General features: G+C 34.0%; 1 non-coding gene across 1 annotated transcript; it reads right to left on the minus strand.

The window, feature by feature from the left end:
• Positions 1-856: 856 nt before the first annotated feature.
• On the minus strand, positions 857-963 carry LOC114098646 (U6 spliceosomal RNA). Its single transcript, XR_003583757.1, has one exon. It is a non-coding gene; the product is annotated as a U6 spliceosomal RNA (small nuclear RNA).
• Positions 964-8,843: the final 7,880 nt, after the last annotated feature.

Here is an 8,843-nt window from a genome sequence, read left to right on the forward strand (position 1 = left end):
ATCATCATCAAACAGAGACAATTTGACTTATTTTCCTATTTGTATCCCTTTAATTTTCTTTTTCTGCTTGATCATTTTGCATGTGTTTCAAGAACTATGTTGAATAGGATTGGTGAGAGTGGACATCTTTGTTTTGCTCTTGATTTTAGAGGATATGCTTCCAGTTTTTCTCCATTCAGTATAATGTTGGCCTTTGGCCCAGTTTTAAGAAAAGAGGATATGTTTTACTTCTTTAAGCATGAAGTAGCCACGTAAATCACCTGAAATTTTCCTGCACAGATTTGTCTCTGCTCTCCCACTTTACTAAATCATTTATTAATTTAATAGATTCTTTCTATATATTTATACATTGAGTTATCACCCAGTACTGCTTTATGTAATATTTTCCTCTATTATCTTTAGTCTTTGAGATCTCTTAAAGTTGGCCCCTGTGTGTTTGTTTTTAATTTTATACCCTCATTTTTGTAGACTGTTTGTTTTTTGATAAATTTTATTTTTGAACACTTCGCTAAATTTAATGCATTATATACTGCACCAGGCTTATCTTGTAAATATTCTTCCCTGGCCCTAGAACAGCTATTTCTTTAAGCAACCCAGTTTCTTTTAATGGATAATCATATTAGAACTAATTTTAGGTATGTTCATTGATTGTCATTGATTTTTTTCTTGATTGACATTGTTTCCTAGACTGAAGAGAGAAAGGAAATATATGTTTCCTTGGGAATATACACAAACCTGTGCATATTTCTTAACCATATTTATCTACATTAAATCAACTTGAGTTTGTACTGATATATCTAACTCTAACCCACTACTACATGGTCCACTGTGTTTTCTTCCCCTTGTTTTGTTTTCCCTGAATATGGAATACTTCATGAATTTGTATGTCAGCCTTGCACAAGGACCATGCTAATCTTCTCTCTATAGTTCCAATTTTAGTATATGTGCTGCTGAAGTGATCACTCCCCTTGCTTTTTGTAACCTCCTATTTCAACAGTCAGAATACTATATGCCACCACTGCTTATCCATTTGTTTAATTTTGTAGTTACAGTGAAAATGGTAGTTATATTAAGGTTGTTAATCCATAACCCCATCAAAAGCAACTGTAACAAATATAATACAATGATATATTCAGTTCCTCTTTCATTTTATAGCCTCCCTCATTGCCCAAATTCAGTATTTTTTCTCCAATCCATTCTGTGAAGTGTGAACTACATTTGTAATAGAGATAGGTACATATGTCATAGGCTGTATTATATGCAGGTATTGCCGGACCTCTTACATAATTTTTATAAAATTACATAACTAAAGTTCAACTTTTTTATTTCAAATTTCTGTAGATTTTGGCAAATAAGTACCATTATTTTATATTTGCCATTAGGATACCACAAATAATTGTTTCATTATCCTAAAAAATTTTCTGTGAATCACTGATTGTACCCTTCTGCCAAAAAACAGGGAGCAAGGCTGCTTATGAAATATGCAAGTGAGTGGTTGCAGTGATTATAAATTGAATTTGGACATGCCTTGGCTTCTCAGTCATATTTGAAGTTATTTTTTTTCCTTTTTTATGCATTTTAAACATAGTTATTTTATCTTCTGTGTCTGATAATTCTAATATCTGAATGGTGATATAACTATTTTTGTCTTTCTACTTACTCCTACTTGTAGAAGTTTCCTTCCTCATGAATATAATAAATAATATTATTTTATGTTTCATTGAGTTAACCTGTGAGATTCTGAGAGCTGCACAGAATTTTTTCCCAAGAGGATCTACATAATTAATTTTGGTTTCCAGTAGATTCTGTACAACTAGGGCTGCTTTAACTTAATGCATTCATTGAAGATGAAACCTAACTGCTTATACAAGGCACTTTAGAATTCTGCACTTATTTTAGCTCAGGCTACTGACCATAACTCTTCAGAGGAGGCAGCCATTGTTTTGTCCTGTACCACTCACTGCTTTCACTTCATTAAGGGTCTTTTGGAGGGGACCCTGGGGTTTTTAATAATTTCATGATCATAAAGAAATGTTTTTAAGGATTTTTTTTCTAATTTATTTAGGACCTAATTACATGAAATCTGGAAGGTTCTTAAACTATCCACTATCCAATTCTTAAAATTTCTAGAAGAAACCCCTTAAGTTCCACTCACATGGATCCTGAGAACTATATGGAACCTGGCACCTCTAACAGGAAGACAGAAATAGGAATCAGCCACAGCGCTAGTTTTGAGAGTCAGTAATGCATGGATGAAGGTTGTAAATACAGAATCAAAAGTGATATTCAAGGGACATTCAGAATACTTACGTTTACTGAATATCTTTCTGAGGGGCTCTTAGGACCAGGCAGGGAAGATATGCCCTACATAAGATGGGTGCATGAACATTCATTTTGTCCTTTCTTCAGAGAAAGGAAAGTACTTTGTAGATGATGGGAAAGCTGTCATCAATCAATATTTATGTATTTTAGCAATGCCCATGTTCCAAAGTCCAAGTTGTAATAATAGTTCTTAAATTAAGATAAAGCTACATCCATCTTTACAAAGTTTTACATGACTTTTAAGCTTACTTCTTAGGAAATATTAATTTTAATGCGGAAAATAACTCATTGTTTTCCACATCAAGATCTCTGATTCAATCCCTGTTTGTGGTTCCAGATTTACTTCTTACAAGCTTTCCTTTCACCAGAATGCTTCATGTACTCCTTTACATCCGGATATCTGGTAATGCTCTTCTCATGTGAATCTTCCCATCTCCTCTCAGGTAGTGAGGTGCCACACTTACTTTACTTATCTCATACTGTCAGATAGATTCTGCTTCTATTTTTTTTTTTGTCTGCTTTCCAGTCTATAAACTTGTACTTCAGTGCCCAAGATAGTACCTGAACTATAATAGGCAATAAATACTAAAGGATTTGAATGAGTGTCAAAGCAATGAACATGCAATCAAACTTTGTCTATGTCACCATCCTAAAGTTGCCAATAAAACTCAGTGTGTATCCAGCCAGTGTGGTCAATGCTGGACTGAACTATAAAAATTGAATGACACTAAGTGCTTAGTGACCATGTCGTGTCAGGAGTTGGACATTGAGTAGAAGTTGAAGTTCAATAGGATAAACACATGTTTAAGAGGGTTTAGCTAAAGTCCCAAAGGGTTGAATTAGAGACAACTGTGAGGAGAATAAGCATAGAAGGAAGCTTGTGTCCCTGACCTAGGAAACAAATAAAACAATAATATTCTGAGCCATGTGTAGCAGGTATTTGATGGTACAGAATTTAGGTGGACACACACAATTTATCTGACTAAGTGCCACTTTTAAGAGTTAGGAGATATATATATATATATATATATATATATATATATATATATATATATATATATATATATAATAAGTTCAACTCAAAATTATATATATATATATAATTTTACATATATATATAATTTTGAGTTGAACTTATCTTCAAAGTTTCACCTAGTGCTGGATATAGTTTTAGTGCCCAAACTACTTCCCCTGTGGTAAAATAAAAATTTAACTTCCCCAAAAGGACAAAAAATTAATTACTATTCATTATGTGTTTTATAGATGTTGAGAATATATTAAATATTTCTTGATAAGCTATCCTAATGTATGAATCCAGAACATAAGATCATTAAGAAAGGAAAAATTTCCCTTGCTTTTTGCTTGTAAAATCACTATAATGCCCACAAGAGTATAATCAATATTTAAATAAAAATAAAATATGATTTGAGAATGTTACTACCCTGTATATCCCTTTCCTAGGAAACGATTCTAACATGTTTTATTCTTACTTCGATGGTACAAAACATTTATTAATACTCCCTTTTTGTTTGTTTAGATAGTAAGTCTCAGACATTTTCAGTGACATGCCCAAGGATTCACAACTTGTGAGTAATGTATAAGCACTGATTATGGATATTTTTTCCAAAGCTCATGATAGCTCCTGCAAATGCTATCAGAGCCAGCAGGTGCTGAGAGATAAAGATGTAAACCTAAAAAAAGCAAACAAATAATAGCAACAACAAAAACAGTGCATTCAGTGACCAGAAGTCCCCTAGTCACCTTGGAGAGAGTCTCCTTAGACTAGAAAAGAAAGACTAGAAAGTGAAATGTTTTTTAAAATATTGTAGACTCTTGAAAAAAAAGTAATCCCCAGTCTGAAACACATAACAATGATGAATCAGTTCTGCCACCAATATTTGCATTCCTTCTACTCATCCTCCTTCTTTTTCTCCCCCCGATTCTTCCTCATCCTTCTTGTCATTGTTTTGGTTGTTATTCTTTTCTTCAGTAAATATGTCTATTGTTTCTGGAATCATGAAAGCACCATTCTAATCCCAAGGTTTAGTCAGACACCCAGGAGGAGCCTGAGGATGTGAACAGTGTCCAGTGAGGGTCTGTTGCAGCAACATCTGGTGATGGCCTTGAGTCTCATTTTGAATTCCAAAGGCATTAGCATGAAACAAATGAGCCTCTGAATGTCAGAAGTGGCCATGTGGATTGTCAGGGCAACATGAATCTAGAAAGTTTACAGAACCAAAATAAGCAAAAGACTCAAGGTATGTTTTCTACAGAGGGAGCAAGCCAGTCATAGAAAAGAGCATTAAAGACTGTTGTCCTAGAAACTAGATGGAAAAGGCTCAAACATCATCCCTGCAGAATCATCTGGAGTGTGATAAGGGGAAGATGGCAGATGTCTTTAGCTTTCTTTCACCCAGAGAGATCTGAGCTATGCTTTGATTTCTAAGTCAGAGTTCACTAGTCCTCAAGTTCACAGTCACCGCTCCATAGACACATAGCTCCACAGACACGTGATTGAATTAAGGCTTTCCCTGTTCAGAGTACATTTGGAAGCTGGCCTTTAAGCATTTGTTATTATTCTTATTTTGGCCATTGCTGTCCAAGATTATTGGAATCTGAAAAGACTGTTTCAGGCCCTGCAAAGCTGTGTGAACTTTGGCAAAGAGGGAGGGACATCTCACATCTAAACCATAAACCTAGGGCTTCTGACATGATATGAATGGCAAAAGGGAACATCATTACCATTAAGACTGATGTTCTTGTAGATTTTTTTAGTTGTTTTGATCAAGTAAAGGAAGTTCTCTTCTATTCTTAATTTACTGGGAATTTTTATCACAACTGGATATTATATTTAAAGATGTGGTTTTTTATCAACGTTTGATGTGATCCCTTGATGGAATTCCTTTAGGGTGTTGATGCAGTGGATTACATGAATTGATTTTCAAATGTTGAATTGATTCCACTCCTGGTGATGTACAACTCTTTGTATACATTGCTGGATTCACTTTTCTAATGTTTTATTGGAGAGTTTTCTATTGTATTTTTGATAGATGCTGATCTGCCATTCTCTTTCTTGTAACATTTACATCTGGTTTGGTATTGGCATTACAGACCTCATAGATTCAGTTAAGAAATGCTCCTCCTGACTATATCTCCTAGAAGAGGTTGTAGAGCATCGGCATCATTTTGTGTTTAGACATTTTGTAGAATTTACCAGTGAACCCTTCAGACAAAGGTGCTTTGTTTGAGGGAGATCAGGAAGTATTAATCCAGTTCCTGTAGTAGAACAAGACTACTCAGTTTAGCAATGTTTTTCGCATGTGAGATTTGGTAGTTTATCTTTTTCAAGGAATTGTTGTCTAAGTTACAGAATTTGTTTATGATGTTAATTTTATCCTCTCAGTGCCCATAAGTTCTGAAGTGGTAACTCCTCTTTCATTTCTCATACTGGTTATTTGTGTATCCACTCCTTTTTCTGTTTATCTTAAATAGGATTTATCAATTTTATTTAATCTTTTAAAAATCAGCTTTTGACTTTGTTGATTTTCTCTGTTTTTCTGTTTTTAGAATCATTGATTTATGTTCTAATTTTTATTATTCCCATTTTTTCTGCTTTGTTAAAGTTTAAATTGTTCTCACTAGTTTCTAAAGTGGGACATTTTATTATTTAATTGACATTTTCCCAATATATGCATTCAAGACTGTAGACTTTATTCTCAGCACTACTTTTCTATAATATCTCACAATTTTCATGTAATTTAAAAATATTCAGTACTTCATTTTTTTTTTAAGAAAGAGGGAGGGAAGGAGGGAAGGGGAGAGAGAGAGAGAGAGAATTTTTAAATATTTATTTTTCAGTTTTTTCAACGGACACATCATCTTTGTTTGTATGTGGTGCTGAGGATCGAACCCGGGCTGCACGCATGCCAGGGGAGCGCGCCACTGCCTGAGCCACATCCCCAGCCCAGTACTTTTTAAAGCAGTTTTAGGAGGGTAGATATTTGTCACACACCTTTAACCCACATATGTGTAGTCTCTCACATTTAAGTGGCACATTTGCTACATCTGATTAAACTACACTGACACATAATATTCACCTGATATCCACAGGCAGGATTCAGTCTTGGATGGTACATTGTATGGATTTGAAACAAATGTATAATGACATATCCATCATTACTGTATCATATCCAGTATTTTCCCTGCCTTAAAAATGCTCTGCTTAATCATCCTTCCCCCTCAACCTTCAAGCCCTGGAAACCACTTAATCTTTTGCCATTTCTATAGTTTTACCTTTTGTATAATACCATACAGTTGCACTCATACAATATTCAGCCTCTTCATAGTGAATTATTTTACTTCCTGATATGCATTTAAAATTTCATCTTGTCTTTTCAAGACTTGGTGCTTTATATTTTTAGTATTGAATAATATTCTATTGACTATATGTATCATAGTTTATTCATTTACCTGATTGGACATCTTAATTACTTCCAAATTTAGCAATTATGAATAAAGCTACAGCAAAATTTGTGTGCAAGTTTTTGTATTAACATAAATTTTCAACTCCTTTGGGCAGATATTAAGGAGTGTAATTGCTGGATTATATGATAAGAATATGTTTAGTTTTATAAACCATCAAAAATCTCCCAAAGTAACGGTACCATTTTGCTTTATCATCAACAATGAAAGAAAATTCATTTATTTTTTTTTAACCTGGAAAATAACAATGAAAACCAACAGTGAGAGGTAGGACGCTAAAGGGGGGAAAATAATCAAAGTGGAAAACAAACCATGTTTAGTAACATAAATAAACAAATATGGCTGGAAGAACAACCCATATCTCAATAATAACCCTAAATGTTAATGGCTTAAACTCACCAATTAAGAGACACAGGCTAGTAGAATGGATCACAAAACAAGACCCAACAATATGCTGCCTACAGGAGACGCATTTGATAGGAAAAGACATACATAGGCTGAAGGTGAAAGGTTGGGAAAAATCATATCACTCATATGGACTTCGGAAACAAGCAGGAGTATCCATACTCATATCAAATAAAATAGATTTTAAGCCAAAGTTAATCAAAAGGGATAAAGAGGGACACTACATACTGCTCAAGGGAACCATACACCAACAAGACATAACAATCATAAATATATATGCCCCAAACAATGGTGCAGCTATGTTCATCAAACAAACTCTTCTCAAGTTCAAGAGTCTAATAGACCACCATACAATAATCATGGGAGACTTCAACACACCTCTCTCACCACTGGACAGATCTTCCAAACAAAAGTTGAATAAGGAAACTATAGAACTCAATAACACAATTAATAACCTAGATTTAATTGACATATATAGAATATACCACCCAACATCAAACAGTTACACTTTTTTCTCAGCAGCACATGGATCCTTCTCAAAAATAGATCATATATTATGTCACAGGGAAACTCTTAGACAATACAAAGGAGTAGAGATAATACCATGCATCCTATCTGATCATAATGGAATGGAACTGAAAATCAACGATAAAAGAAGGAAGGAAAAAGAATATATCACTTGGAGAATGAACAATAGGTTACTGAATGATCAATGGGTTATAGAAGACATCAAGGAGGAAATTAAAAAATTCTTAGAGATTAATGAAAACACAGACACAACATATCGGAATCTATGGGACACATTGAAAGCAGTTCTAAGAGGAAAATTCATTGCTTGGAGTTCATTCCTTAAAAAAAGAAAAAACCAACAAATAAATGATCTCATACTTCATCTCAAAATCCTAGAAAAAGAAGAGCAAAACAACAGCAAAAGAAGTAGAAGGCAAGAAATAATTAAAATCAGAGCTGAAATCAATGAAATCGAAACAAAAGAAACAATTGAAAAAATTGACAAAACTAAAAGTTGGTTCTTTGAAAAAATAAACAAAATCGACAGACCCTTAGCCATGCTAGCGAAGAGAAGAAGAGAGAGATCTCAAATCACTAACATACGGGATGAAAGAGGCAATATCACAACAGACACTTCAGAAATACAGAAGATAATCAAAAATTATTTTGAATCCTTATACTCCAATAAATTAGAAGATAGTGAAGGCATAGATAAATTTCTTAAGTCATATGATCTGCCCAGATTGAGTCAGGAGGATATAGACAACCTAAACAGACCAATATCAATTGAGGAAATAGAAGAAACCATCAAAAGACTACCAACTAAGAAAAGCCCAGGACCGGATGGGTATACAGCAGAGTTTTACAAAACCTTTAAAGAGGAACTAATACCAATACTTTTCAAGCTACTTCGGGAAATAGAAAAAGAGGGAGAACTTCCAAATTCATTCTACGAGGCCAACATCACCCTGATACCTAAACCAGACAAAGACACTTCAAAGAAAGAAAACTACAGACCAATATCTCTAATGAACCTAGATGCAAAAATCCTCAATAAAATTCTGGCCACTCGGATACAAAGGCACATCAAAAAAATTGTGCACCATGATCAAGTAGGATTCATC

Source organism: Marmota flaviventris, chromosome 9 (genome assembly GCF_047511675.1).
Source record: "Marmota flaviventris isolate mMarFla1 chromosome 9, mMarFla1.hap1, whole genome shotgun sequence".
NCBI lineage: Eukaryota > Metazoa > Chordata > Mammalia > Rodentia > Sciuridae > Marmota > Marmota flaviventris.